Here is a 14,553-nt window from a genome sequence, read left to right on the forward strand (position 1 = left end):
AATAGACAATTTGTGGCAGGTAAATCATGATAGCCTTTCTCTATATTGTTCCACGGTTGCATGCAAGCCTAGGCGTGCCTGGCTGAAAGCTGAGAGGGAGCGTTTAATTTATGGCAGTACATAAATTTCCAAATAAATCTTCAGCATGAGAGCAGTCATTCAAATGACAGCTAAAACCTCAAAACCAAAATAGCAACAAAAAGACATGAAACGAATTATAAAGTAATGCAAAGTGAGCCTAAACACAAAGAGGGAGGAAGGAAATGGCTGAGGCAACCTGCGACAGTTTACCTTGCAGGCAGAGGCTTTGCTCCTGTGTCTTGGTTTCTTGGGACTGCCTCAGAGTTAAAGCTTTACCCGAGCTAGTCAGAGCTTTCCCATTCCCAGCAAGTTAACAATTACAAGCAGAGGGCAGCCAGAACGGGCTGGCAGCCGAGCATTGCGCTGACAAGGTGCCAGTGCCACTCCCAGAGGAGGAGAGGACAACCGCTGAGCTTGGAAAGGACTCAGTGGCTGCTCCCCACCTGGGAGACTCTTTCCAGACCTGGTACACAGATGTGTGCTCCTGGAGGAACAACAGGAAAATCTAGGCTCCGCTGTGTGTCCTGTTTTTGTGATACTGCCTTGTCCATCATGGCTTTACAGGCCTGATTTGGGGAACGACTGATTCATTTTGTCTAACCTAGGACCCCTGACTTGAGCAGTACATGTTTATTGAATGTATTTAAGGAGAAAATCTGCATCATTGGCTGCTCTAGCTAGTCAGATTAGCTACTAAAAGCTGCCAGGTATTGCAAGAAGGAGCATTTCATGTGCTGGGTTTGTTGGATCTCATACGGGGCTCACACAGTCTCACATGGGTCTGGGGTTGTCCACACTCAGTAATGCTGGGTTGAGGGACACCAGCCAAGTCTGGTCATGTTGGAGAGACTGTCTCTGCCCGCTGTGCGCCCTGCAGCATGCTCATGGGTGGCCAGGGGAACAGCTATGTCCAGCTCACCAGACAGCACACACATGATGCTGCTTGTTGGTGCAGCAGCACTGTGCAGCCAGACATGAGCAGATGTGTCACCAAAAGCAGGAGTGCCTTTCCCAAGCCAGAACTTGTGAGGGGGGCTTCCTCAGAGCCCAGGGCCCAGGATGAGCCCTCAGGGGCCAGTGCCCGGCCAGCCACTGTGGCAATGGGAGGCCTGTGGGTGCAGCCCTTGCTGCATGCCCAGTATGCTCAATGCACACAGGCTTGCTCAGCTCTCCAAGGTGCCATCATCTGCTGCAGGTGCCTTCAGGTGTGGTTTTCCCTCCTGCCAGTGTGCACTCACCTCCACTCCCCTTGTGCCTGGAACAGGAGAGGCAGAAGGGGAATGTCTCACAAATTTAGTATTTAAGGCCACCATGGCAGTACCTTGTGACTCCCTGGTAGAACAGGCTGTTATCACAAGCAGAGAAGGCATATGGACTTCCCCACAGCTGCTAGACACAATCCTGCTACCATCAGACAACCTAAAACCTGGCAATGTCTTTTGCATAAGCCTTACTAATTCCCAACAGTCAACTTGTATTTCCTCTAGATAAAAAACCCTCACAGCTGCTTTACAGCATCTGCTCCCAACCTGTGAGGAAGAGAACTATGGAGACACATCTCCTGCCAGCTTCTCAGGCTTGAGGCAGGACACTTGCCAAATCACGTTAGCCTCTTGGTGCATGACTGATCCCCCAGCTATAAGTGCAAACAATAACAACCTGTTATTCCACAGAGCTGGCTGGAGCCTCAGCTGTGGCTATTACCTCGGAGATCCCCAGGCAGAAAGAGGGGTCTTATCTGAAAGAGCATATCTGCACTTAAGACCCTGCCTAACCAGCTCCAAGGAGCAGGAACTGCTCCTAGCTGTCTCGCTCCACCTGGTATGGAGAGATACTGCCAGAGAGGGGTTGACCACATGGGTGAGGCAGAGAGGTCCAGCTGTGCTGTTTCTCTCTCCTACCTGGATAAGGACTTCACTGGAGATCTCTCAGACCTCCCCAGCAAAACCTAGGGGAAGAGTTTCTGTGAAAAGGTCTGCTTTCGGCAACTTGGTGTTTCCTGGTTGCAGAAGCATTTCAGAAGACTCTGGAGGAGTGCTGCCCACTCATCTAGATCAGATCTAGCTTTTATCACCATCATGTTTCATGTTGTGACACTGCTGGTCTGATCTCTGGCAAGACTGGAAACCGAGGCTGCAGTGGTGAGATTTGGAAGTGCCAGAGCAGCACGCTGGTGCTGGGGATATGGAGCCAGCTCAAATTTAGCTTGCCTGTCAGCATAGACAAGGTCACTGCCAGTTATGAGAAGGTTGTAGAAATACTCACTTTTCCAAGATGCTAATACTTCTGTGATGCACGTTAGCATGATATGGGTATAAGAGAGTAAAATTGTGTGTAGTGTTGACCCACTGAGGCCAAAGGACTTCAGAGAAGCTCAGTTGTCAGTCATAGCTGTCCGATGTAGCTACCATAGAAAAATTAAGGCTCTGCTATGGTACAGCTGAAGTTGTATCATGTCATCCTGGATAAATAGGACCGTGGACAATTTGATGGATCCTCCCACTAAATTTGCCCTTGTAGATAAGCTGATATAATGCAACAGAAGCCAAACATTACTTTGTTGCACAAGCAATAAGAAAAAAATATATTATTTTCCCTACATACTTCTCTATAGCTACCACCTTGTGAAAATTCAGTCTTTCATTCATGCAAGCTTGTGCAAACTTTTGTCTGGTTTTCAGAGCTCAAACTCTGAATTAAAATCATTCAAACCCAACAACTTTTACCCCTCTTTGGAACAAAGTAATAGCAGCAGTAATGTTTTTATAGGGTGTTACATCCGAAACCAAGTTGTGATCATGAATGACTGGATTAAGTACCGTTATGAGGCATTTCCCTGAAGCGTTGATGCCTTTGACTCTTCAGCAGGCTGGGGTAGATTGAGATAAAGAAATTTTCCATAGGTCATGCAGCAAGGCAGGACTACACCTGCAGTCAGCTCTGCAGTTACCATTGCCCATGTTCCTGAAATGGGTGTGGATGGCTTTTGACCAACCCAAATTCAACATGCTTCTTCTAATTTTCCACTCTCAGAGATGAGGTTCTCACAACCGAGGGCTCAGAGGCAGATGCTTCTCAGGAGGCCAAGTCTGCCCCTGTGTCCAAAGTTCCCTGCACCCACTTTTGCAGATAACCGGGGGTGGGTTTCTGATTAACGCACCACTGACAGGGGGGACTGTGACCCACAGAAATGTGGCGTTTCAATCCCTTCTCAGCCCACAACCTTTGTCACAGAGCACAGGTTTCAAGGGCAACGTAACACTTGCATATTTACTTACTGCAAATGGAGGAGGTGCTGGGTTGCACAGCACACAGACTGTAAAGTCAAACATTAATTTAGTACAGACACTGTATAACTGCAGGCTGGCTTGAGAGTAAGCAAAGTAAATGACATGGACATTAAAACCGAAAAAGCACCTAAAATTCATGGGCTTTTGGGAAAAAAACACTTTTAATAAAACACCAATTTACTTACAAAGTGTTAGCAGCCCTAACAATAAAAAGATCAAACAACAAAGCTATAATGTGGGCATCAGGTAACAGAAGGGGAAATTTCTATGAATCTTAAGTAGGGTTTAATTTTGTTCTAGTTCTCTTTCAACAGAGGCATCCTGCACGACAGCTCTTGCTTTGGAAAACATTACAGGCAGATCCAGAGGGGCTACTGCAGGGGTTTTGAAAACTTCATTTTCCCAGTAAAGAACCTCCTGATATGAGGACATGGTGCTGCCGGGAATATGTCCAGACCCATCCCTAAGAAGCGTGTTGAAACCACCTCCCCAGGAAATACTGGAACAGCACCGATCACCTCCAATGGGAGCTATGTCCCATCCTCTGGGGCAGAAGGACTAGCAACTACCTGCTGCAAAAGAAACAGGTGGGAGGGGAAAAATAATCACTGTGAGCTGTGGAAGATCTTTATCATACCGGAAAATAAGACATGTTCAGTGTGAACTGAGAGGGTTCTTCAGCAGTGGCCTGAAGGTGGCACACATGAGGACACCTCTCCAGCTGTGGCTTTGGCTGGGTGTCCCAGCTCTTGAAATGGTACCCGGCCATGCTAGCAGTGCAAGAGCTACAGCCCCGCCATACCTATCCATCCCTTTCGTCCATAATTTAGTATCTTGTGCTGAGATTTCAGAGCAAAATGCCCTGTAGAACTTCATCTACAGCAGCATGAGTCCTCAGCACTGGACGGACAAGGTACCCCTCCAGATGATAAGAAGAAAAAAGTAGCAAGGGAACTATTTACAAAATGCTTCTGCTAGCTGGTCCCAGAGCTATTTTGCTATTGGTTTCACTGGGCAGAGTTTCAGTCATCACTACTCCCTTGGAGGGAACAGGCCTTGAAAAATACATGAGATATGTAAGAAAACTTGCTCATGATTCACAGAGAAACTGAATGTTGATGGGAAAGAATAATTGCAAGCAGTTTCTGTAGAGCTGATTTGCTAAACATCTGGCTATCAAAGAATGGGCAACAGTGGTACAAAATCCTATGCTGCCAGGCTAGAAGACTCCCTAAAGACAAGACGCTTTATTCAAAAACACAAACCACCCTGTCCCACCTTTCTTGTTCACTTCCTTATTTGCAGGTTTTTTGCAAAAGTAGTATTTCAAAACCTTATCATCCAAAGCTTTCAGGGAGAACTGCCTATTTTTACTCTATCTGTGTTTTGTACAACCACACTATGCTAGTGATTTAGCAACTTCACATTGCAGACAAATGTTTCAAAATATTCCCCTCTTTGTAGTTGTTCAACTGCTTTTACATGTATTGCTGCATTGCATGATGCCACCCACAGTCACGCTTAGGAAAGGATTGTGTTGGAAACGCAATGGTTTAAAATCACAGATGTGCATTCCCCATGGGTTTGATTTTAGTGTGAAAGTCCCTCAGCTAGGCTTTGTTGTGATTTTCCTGATGTGACAATTACTGATAAGGGAAAATCTCAGGCTCAGGCTTTGATGGTGCTGGTTTAGTCAAGACCCTCACAAGACAGTCAGGGGGTCTGTGTGGTTTGGGTGCTTGAGCATTGTCCCCATCGTGCCCATGGTCTCCTGTGTCTGCCTGTGCACCCTGGGAGCAGAGGAGCAAATGGGGTAGGGCAGGAGATGTACCCAGGAGCACCCGCAGCACCAGGAGTGCCTGGCAGGCATGTCTGCTCTGGCCAGCCATCAGGACAGCACTGGGAGCACGTAACAGTGTCCGTAGCGCATGGGGGAGTGCGACAGAATGGTGCCCCAGCAAAGCTGGAGAGCTTCTCAGCAGAAAATTATTACTGCTTCATGGTGGAGAAACAGAGCACATTGAACCACATTTTTAGAAGAACCCACCTCTCACTTGGGCACCAAAATAAGCCTGAGCTGAAAACAGAGCCCTATAGGTTGCCTGGGAACAGGTTTCACAAGAGGAATTGCAAAGAACAGAGTGATTTTATAAATCAGCCCCTTTCCCAGAGAGGCTGGTGTGGCAGCTGCTGCCTCTCAGACCATGCTTGAGCCCTGCAAACACCAGCCCAGGGCATCACCAGCCCGGAGCATCACCAGCCCAGGCCATTGGCCTCCCCAGAGCTAGTGACCTGCAGCAGCCAGGTAGGGACCACAGGGAATCCCTCACAGTGGGTGCCATTTGCCATACAAAAGTGTTGCCAGACACAAAGGACAGGTAGAAAAAAAGTGGTTTAGGGCTAAAGTATTTATAGGTTTCTCTGACTGTTGCTTGCAGAATTAAAAAGTTTGAAAAATTAAACATTCGTAATATCAGCATAGGGGTTTTACTAATTTTCTCCTTTAAAGGGGTACTACTGGGAAGAGAGATTTCTTCCACTTACATTTTGGTTAAGGTATTTTTAATTATTTTTTAAGTACACGTATTATGCATATGAATTGAATAATTGTAAGCCACAGAGTGGTACATGACTTTTTTCCCCCCTTGTAGTTCCTTTAAGATAAGAATAAAATTGTTTATTTTATACAGGAGAGTTCTTGTTTAAAAATCTGTAGGCTCTCTGCCTATCTCTCTTTATCTATTTATCTATTCTCTCTCTTTCTATCAAGACACGTTAGGTTTTAAAAGGTTTTGGGAGATTCAGCTCAGTACACGGAGCCATGAAAAGTAGGAATTTCTAATAAAAGAGGATGAATGTGTTGCTAACAGTGCCTTGATTCTACTTTCCTGGACTTTAACATTGGAACTGAAACTAGCCTTTAGCCATTTTAACAATGAGCAGTCTTCTTAGCACTGTCCTTCGTGCCTTATATTAAATTTGGGCAAATATTTGTCATCTAATTTAGTGGCTAACATTTGATGACAAGAAAAATCCTCATCAGACTGTAAGTGCAGCTAGTTGCTTTGAATGAACCCCAGGAGATAAGTAACATTTCTATTTAAAAATAATGCTTAAGTGCACACAGAGATTTTATAGCTGAATGGAAAAGCTTGGACTGAATCAGCCTTCCCAACAGATACTGCCAAGCAGATGAATGAAATACTGTTTGTTCTTATTTGCTTTGCTGAGAATCTCAGAAGAGATATTGATACAGATCTCTGTAAGGCCAGTTCCTGAGGACTGTACTTAAATATTTGGAAACTATTATTTGCTGCTTAATTATCTCTATGCAACCAACCCCATCCCTCAGCTTCAGCACACAGATGCCTTTTACAGCATGACTGCCTCATTGCCAAATTCAAGGCACAAGGAAATGACATTTGTATATGAGTGGGATGAAGGTCTGAAGGGCCGATCCACACCATGGACTTCTTGCTTTGTGATTTTCCTGTCACCTGCCCATGAGAAGTGCCCGTCTGCCTCTTGCTCCTCTCTTCTTGGGGAACCACAAGGTAGAGTGAGGGTTCCTGAAACAGAAACAGCTGGAAGGGAGGAGGGTGTCTAAGGGCAGCATTGTGACTAAGACATGGCTGGAGCTAGACCTGCAACCACAAAAATGTGGTGAACATTTAGGTTGCTTAGGATGGAGTCAGGGACTTGATAATTGTTTGGAAGGAAGTTAATAGAGAATCTCAGAGATTAAGAGGCATGGTTCGGGAGGAACAGGAGTTGTGAACTGCTTATAGGGCAGGTGGTAGCTGGAAAGGAAGGTGGGGCAGAGTTGGAAGGCATCTTGCACGTAGAAGAGATGGGAGGAAATCCATAATTTCTGAAGGGAAGGGAAAAAATAGGATGGGGCAACCCAGCTGCTGAGGTGAGGTAAGGTGTTTTGGAGGGAAAACTGACGGGAGACAGTAATGCTGGTGAGAAGGGAGAAAATGCACCGCCTACAAGGGGAAAATAGGGGCTGAATTGGAAAGAGGAAGCTGTAAACACAGAATATACAGATGCTGTCTCTAAAGAAATGCAAATGAATCAGGTAAAATAATAGTGTATACTGAGAGAACATAACCAAAAGGACAGTTAGCCCCTGGGCAAAGGAAGAATTGTGCCAGGCATTTGGCAGCTCTCTACTTGGTGCTGGAAGCCGCACTGGCACAAAGGTGGGAGAGATGGAGTCCAGCTAGAGAGAGGAGGAAAAGAGCTGGAGGTGTCCGCGCAACAGAGCGTGACCACAGAAAAACAGGGAGGTTAGGGCCCAAATCACTTGAGTTGTGGAGCTGGTCCTGGGGCAGGGGTGAAAGGAGAAGTGGGAACTGGAGGGGTAACGGTTCAGAAAGAAAAATGAAACAATGAAACTTTTTCCTATTTATGATAAAAATAGCCCCAAGCAGATTTTCGTACTTATTAAAAATCTTCACATAAAAGGAGCCTAGGAGAGCCAGCAATACACTCCCTACAGTAGCTACATCACATGTGCAAATAAAACATATTGCTAAACTTGTTTTTTTCATATGTAAGAACTAAAACCAGATATCATTTACTTGTATGCACACACAACCAGTAATACTTTATGCTTGTAATGTTCCCATCCATTGTATGAAAGCTGGCGGACCAAGTAACACAACGTTCTGTACCAGAAAACTGCAGCTTTTAGACAGTGTATGAGTTCTCCAGAGTAGTTTTATGGTATTTCTATTTTTTAAATCTTCTGTTAACACTCAAAGTGTATCTGTTTCTCCATGCAGAGAATAATTTAAGAGAAAAATCTGTAATGTCTACTGTGGCAAGCACACTGATGCATTTTTTGAGACCAGTGGCAAAATGATCTGCAATTCTGCTGTCCAGAGGCTCACAGCATGGCTAATGGGAAAGTCCTGTTTCAAACTCACAAGTTATAAAATTCATCTTGCTCCTATATATGTTTTTAGAATTCAAAAACCTTTCACTAGATTCTGCAAAATTCACATTTTTACCTTTCATCTTAGGCAGACACTGTATTTCGATACCTGACACGCAGAATCCCACTCTGCTCACTGCTATGGAATCAGGAGCTGTGGGATACATGTATTTCTGAGAAAAAAAGAGAGAGGAAAAAAAGTGCTATCTATTTTTAAGCACAGGTGCAGCTGTTTGTGGTTGGCTGGGTATCAGTCCAGCTTACCTGCGGGCTAGACTTCAGATTTGAGGCTTGGACTAGATTTATGTTAAAACTGGAATTACACACTTTGCTCTCACTAAGCTTTGCACAAGACAGAGGGACTCTCAGGACCAGCTTGTTCTTGCAGAATTTCTGCTTAGAAGAAAACCTCTCTGAGGACAACAGTTTACACTTGAGTTGAGCCACACCTGTACTAGAGCCAGATCTTTGTCTTTGTAGATTCAAAATGGTCTCCTAACCAGCAAGGATTTAAACACCTGAAATGAAAGGATGCATTTGATTTAGTACAGCTCCATTTATTCCATGTGGATATTGAAGACTATTGGAGTTCTTTGCCTGTGTTGTGAACTCCTAGTTGAGTTGTTTTTACGGTCCTGCACATCAGTTATGGAAAGAGAGATTTTTTTAAATTTGTAAACACAGTTGAATGATGTATGGAAACCATTGTTCTGAAATAACATAGATTCACAGAACTAAATGGATGTTACAGAGCACTGTGAAGAGAGATGACAAATCATGTTTTAATGATTACCAACACTCCAAGCATTAAGGTCTTAAAAGATGCCTTAGGAAAGATTGCTAGATAGCTAAGAGTCATCTAACACTAATGAAATATCAGATTCTGAAACCAAACAAAACATTGGCAGTCTAGCAACGTCGAGAAAGGCGAGAATGGTATTGCAAACCTGAAAACAGGATTTTTTCATGATTGATTTTACTCTCCTTTTTCTTCTACAACTTATTGCCTGAATCTAAACTCTAACCTGAGTGGTATTTTGGAATAATCCTGGTATTGTGCAGTGATAGTCAGCATTCCATACTATAGTTGCACACTTGTGGGCTTTTAAATGCTATTAATGGCTTATACTTGCACAGTCTTTCCCTTCAAGAAATCCCAGCTCACTTGCTGAAGTATTTTCACATGGTGTTTTCACCTTCTTTGACATGGTCAGCTCTGAAGGAGAACACAGTGTGAAATGATGGAAGTTAAAAATAAAAAAAAATACTTGGTTTCATTAAGATTTTTCTGGGAGCATTTTAGGAAATAGAATGCATTCATCTGTTCTCATGTGTTAGCTGGCTACTCATTAAAAATGTAGAGATGACTATGTTTGGGAAACAGAGAGTCTTGGCCACTTCTAAAGATTTTCTTCTTATGAAAGTAAGGCACTGCCTCCAAGAATACCAGCAGCAAACACCATTAATCCTAGGAAAAGTCAGAAACCTCTCATCTATTTCATTATTAACATTTTTAAAAGGATCTAGATCACAAATAGTGTTTGCATACCCTCACCTGTTGCTCAGGGAGGAAGTAGGGACACATGACTGCTTGGAAGTGAAGAACTGCAGAGGATGAGAACAGGTCCAGCACAACAAAAAGCAACACCTCTGTTGGGTTTGGGGCCGGCCAAGGCTGCGTCTGCAAATTTCTTATTTGCCACTTACATTTGCTTCAGTAAAAATAATAAATTACCTCCTGCTAGACACTGGGTCTGTCTGAGCCCAGGTGAGAAGTGCTATTGCAGCGTCTTTTGCAGAGCTGCGGCACACAACCGGTGAGAGCCTGCCCCGCCACCTGGCACCACCTCCAACCAGCCTCATTTCTCTTCTGAAACCTCATTTTTGGGTTGGGGCACCAGTTCAAGAGCAAGGCTTGAGAGCCTGCCACCAGGGCAGATCTGCTGTCCTCCCTTGGGCTGAGTGTTTGCTTCAAGGGCGGCTGTGAGGATGCGGGAGGGCGGCAGGGGTCGGGGAGCACCCCGCTGCCCCGAGCTGTCACCCGGCACATCCAGGGGAAAGGTAAGGTGTTTCTTCACACCAGGCTTTTCTCAGGAATGAAGGCAATGGCATGTTGGAACAACGTCTCTTCTAGATACAAACAAGTGAGGGCAACTCAGCCAATCTAAATAAACAAGGAGAAGCACAGAGGGAGGGAAAAATTTGCACCTTTTGAATTTACTGCTATTCTTCATGTCCCCCTTTGACACTTAGATGCTATTATGATGGATGCTAGAGTTCACTTATTGATTAAATCCCAGTTACTGAGCCCATTTCTACTTTGCCACTTTACTGACAGGTTGAATAAAATCTCATTTGTGTGTGGTTAAGTAATCAGTGTCAATCAGCATTTTCTTACAGTGCTAAGCCCACAGAAAACATGCAGCAGGCAGAGCAATGATAAATATAAGTCTCTGGGATCACACCGTGTATGAGCCTGAAATTCCAGGCTGTGAATCAGTCTGTGAACTGTGTGGCAGAGCCTGAAGTGATCTTTTGCAGAAAATGGCACACGGATTAACACTTGCTGAAACTCCATTTTCATCAGCATGTTAGTCAATGTTTTGATCGTTAACATCTTGCTGATCACGTTCTTTGTTAAAGAACAGGAAAGAAAGGAGTAGCTTGCAGCTCCTTTGGCATGAAGATCTCCCCCCACCCATGATACTGTATCTCTGAGGGGGAGAAATGAAGGAGACACAGATTTAAAATCCTGGAGTTGTACCCAGGAATCACCACTGTTTAAACAAAGCACCTTCCATTCTTGTGCTGCTCATGATGCTGCTGGTTGTCAGGAACTCTGCAAACTTCTGGGCTTCTGCAGCCACCAGAGCTGTTGGTGGGTATTCTGAGGGAATTCATTTCTAGTGAGCAAACAGTCCCATGCCCTGGGTTAGCATCCTTTGGGTGCTGTATGGGATAAGCCAACACAGGGAATCCAGGTCTGCTTAGCCCTAGGGGCTCTGTTCCTTCCACATCATAACTGGAAATTGAAGCAAGGGGGTTGGACTGCCTTAATTCTGCCAAAATCACTCTATTGCCATCCGTAGGCCCATTTGTGAGGAGGGAAAGAAGATAAATGATGTTCCAGAGAAGGTGAAAGGAAATCTGCATGGCATCATTAAAAATGCATATCCCTGGGAAATGGATTTATATGAATTAAATTTTCTACTTATTTCTTTCCAATTGAATGAGGAAGGAAATGGAGGGACTATGGCAGTCGCTCAAGAAGAGGTTTCAGCCCTTCCATATTATTGGCGATGTTCTTCTAGAAACCTGTGTCTCCAAGGTCTTTTCTGCCTTGTGAATAAGATGCTGAAGCAATATCCAAGTTACCTGCCTGCATTCCTAACCTAAAGAAAACTGATACAGTGCTCAGTCATGCAAATTAACATATCAGTCAGAATCCACCGAGTTGTCTGGGATATCAGATTATGATTTGAGACAACTTCTTTTAACCTAATGAGTCTGCATTCTTCTTTAAAGCAAACTAGCATAATTCCACTACAGTCAAGGTAGCTGTACTATTTCAGATATGTTCTTATACCGTGCTTATCATCTGAGGGCTTTACAGCAAAGCTTTAAGCAATGTGACTAATATCAGGAATAAGTTATTTTATACCCTCTGAGACAAAACCCAAAAATGCTATACTAGTTAATACAGCTTAAAAAATGCAGACATCATTTATAAAACTTTTTATAAAACTCTCTATCCCTGGCAGTACAGATATATACAGATCTCAAAAAGAGTTCATACAAAAACATGTCCTAACTCCCTGCAGCCACATGAAAGGAAACTCACAGCTTATGACAACATGTTTTTGTGCACACATTTGACACAATTCTCATGCTTTTGTGCATGTATATGCACAAAATCTGCAGTATCACTTTTGTTGCTTTTTAAAAAATATTTTAAAATAATTTTAAAATTAGTTATTATTTTTTAAATTAGAGCATTGCTTATTTATTTATTTTTTCTTAAATCCTAAGCAATAGGAATATCAGAGTGATTTTTTTACTATTTTATAACATATATATTGCTTGTACTGTGCCACACTGGCATTCAGATTATAAACCTGCAAAACACAGTGGGTCAGAATCAGCTGCTCAGCGTCTCTGTTCCTCACAGCTTCAGACTTTAAGGCAGTGGAATTGCACTGATGTAACACACTTTAACAAAGTGCTCATCCATCACTGCTGCAGTATAAAAGAGAGGGATAAAGGGATAAATAATGCCTTTTTTTTTTTTTTTTTTTTTTCTGGTGGTGTGAAGACAGGTAAGTTAATTTAAACTACAGAATATAATGTTTCCTGCTCTATGTTCTCAAGCACAAGGGCAATACAAGTTCTGTTGTACTGATGTGGTGGGTGTTTTATTTATTTAGAGGATAAAGGAAGAACTTGAGGTCATTTGTTAATCCAGAGACTTTTCAAAAATAATTTTAGTTTCATAAAAGAAAGCACAGAGCTCAATTCTGAGTCTTCCTATACACAGAAAGAGGGACAAAAGGTGGTAGGGGACACAGAGTAGAACGTGCTCTTGCCTAAGTCAATCTTGTCAGGCTAGCTTAACAGGGTTAAGAAACCTTCCTAGCGTAAATAACCAGGAGCACTGCAGCACATGTGGGTAGCATGGCTTCAAAGGGCTCAGCCTGAATCTTACTAGACCCCCAGCCAACATACACCATCACACAATGCTCCTGCCACCAAGTCCTATGGTCTTCCTCTGGCTCCAGAACTTATAGCCATGGTATAGCTGAGGGAGCAACATCCTTCCCCCAGGTGCTGTGGTACCACTGCTCCCTGCAGTGCTCCCCCTCCAGCACAGGTGGGAAGACAGAGCACCTTGAATTCATCTACACATCAGAAAATCAGTGCAAAGTTTGTTCACCATCCAAATAATAACATTAAGAACAGCCTTCTTATTTCAGATTTTTGGGGCCTTTGTAGCACAGTAATCTGTCTGCAGCAGTGACCAGAACCTGACTCCTATGGAGTCAGTCAGAAGGTGGACTTTTTGATGATGTGAACATCATCGACACTGTGAGAATTCACATACTCATTGTTACCTGCAAATCTCTGCATGTGAAACTACTGAGAGAACCCAAGAGACTGGACTCTGTGAGCTTTCCAGTTGCCCTCTGAAAGCCAAAATTTCTGGATGAGCTCAAACAGTGTATTTTTTTAAAATCTGGCTTCCTAGGGAACAATTTATTCTAATACTTCATGTTTTCACTAATTTAACCTCTCTCAGTAGGCGGTCTGTAATGGAAATTCTGCCTGATCATGCAGGTCTTGTTCAGGCAGCATACTTTCAATTGATTTTACATCCATTCATCAGAATGATTTGCTATAACACTGATTTTATGCCTAGCTAGAACATGGTCAAATATGATTTAAACCAAGTGCCCTGTACTTAGCACGTGAACCATGTGGTTACCTGTTTATTCTCCTGTACTGGGATGGGAGGGCATTTTTAATTGTTTACAGCAGGGGCAGCTCATCACAACCACATCTGTAAAAACACAGCTTGGATAGCTGTATTCCTGGCGGCTCTGTGTGTGCTAGCGCATCCCACAAGTGCATTGTGCCCTGCTCACCTGGCAGACCTTCCAGGTATCTGCTCCCCTGCTGAGGCAGGGCCACCGAGCTCTGAGGGTTAGCATGGACATCCTGAAGAGGAGCAGCTGGAGCCAGGAAAGAATACGTGGAGAAGGTGGGGACAAATATAAGTCAGTTAAAGCTGATGTCCAGGTGAGCTCTGAGTATGTTACAAAGTCATGGCTGAAAATAACAAATGCTGCAGGCTCATCTCTCTGGAACTTTAAATAAAAGGTGTTGATATAATTTCTCAGTTATTTACTTATTTTTTTCTACTATGTTTTGAGATGCTTCAAAGCAAGTTTAAGATGAGAACAGAGACCAAAAATAACTCTATGGCAGCACCCTCAACAGGGGTGGCTTGATCAGCGTCACCCTCCATGGGGGTGACTTGGTCATTGTCACTGCTACTGGCATGGGTGTTTTGAAAACTCTGTGGTGACAGACACAGCAGAGGAAGATTTTACAGCTGGAAAAGTGCAACAAAGCAATACTCCTGCTAGCTACCACTCATTGCCTTCCCCTCCACTCTCAGCCGATCATTATATTGCTCTTGTTTCCCCCAGAGACCTGCCTAAGGAGCAGTGCTAAATGTTCCAC

The 14,553-nt window shown here is 43.7% G+C and overlaps 1 protein-coding gene across 4 annotated transcripts in view; it reads right to left on the bottom strand.

Moving 5' to 3' along the window:
- Positions 1-14,553, bottom strand: part of RBM47 (RNA binding motif protein 47) — an 88,775-nt gene that overhangs the window by 43,783 nt on the left and 30,439 nt on the right. Inside the window, exon 1 of one of the 4 annotated variants that reach the window (XM_065837644.2) lies at positions 292-385. The exons of the other annotated variants lie outside the window; for them this stretch is intronic. The gene's annotated coding sequence lies outside the window, so the exon portion shown is untranslated. Of the gene's footprint in view, positions 1-291; positions 386-14,553 lie in introns of those variants that run through there. 4 annotated transcript variants of the gene reach the window in all.

Source organism: Patagioenas fasciata, chromosome 4, assembly GCF_037038585.1.
Source record: "Patagioenas fasciata isolate bPatFas1 chromosome 4, bPatFas1.hap1, whole genome shotgun sequence".
In the NCBI taxonomy this organism is placed as follows: domain Eukaryota; kingdom Metazoa; phylum Chordata; class Aves; order Columbiformes; family Columbidae; genus Patagioenas; species Patagioenas fasciata.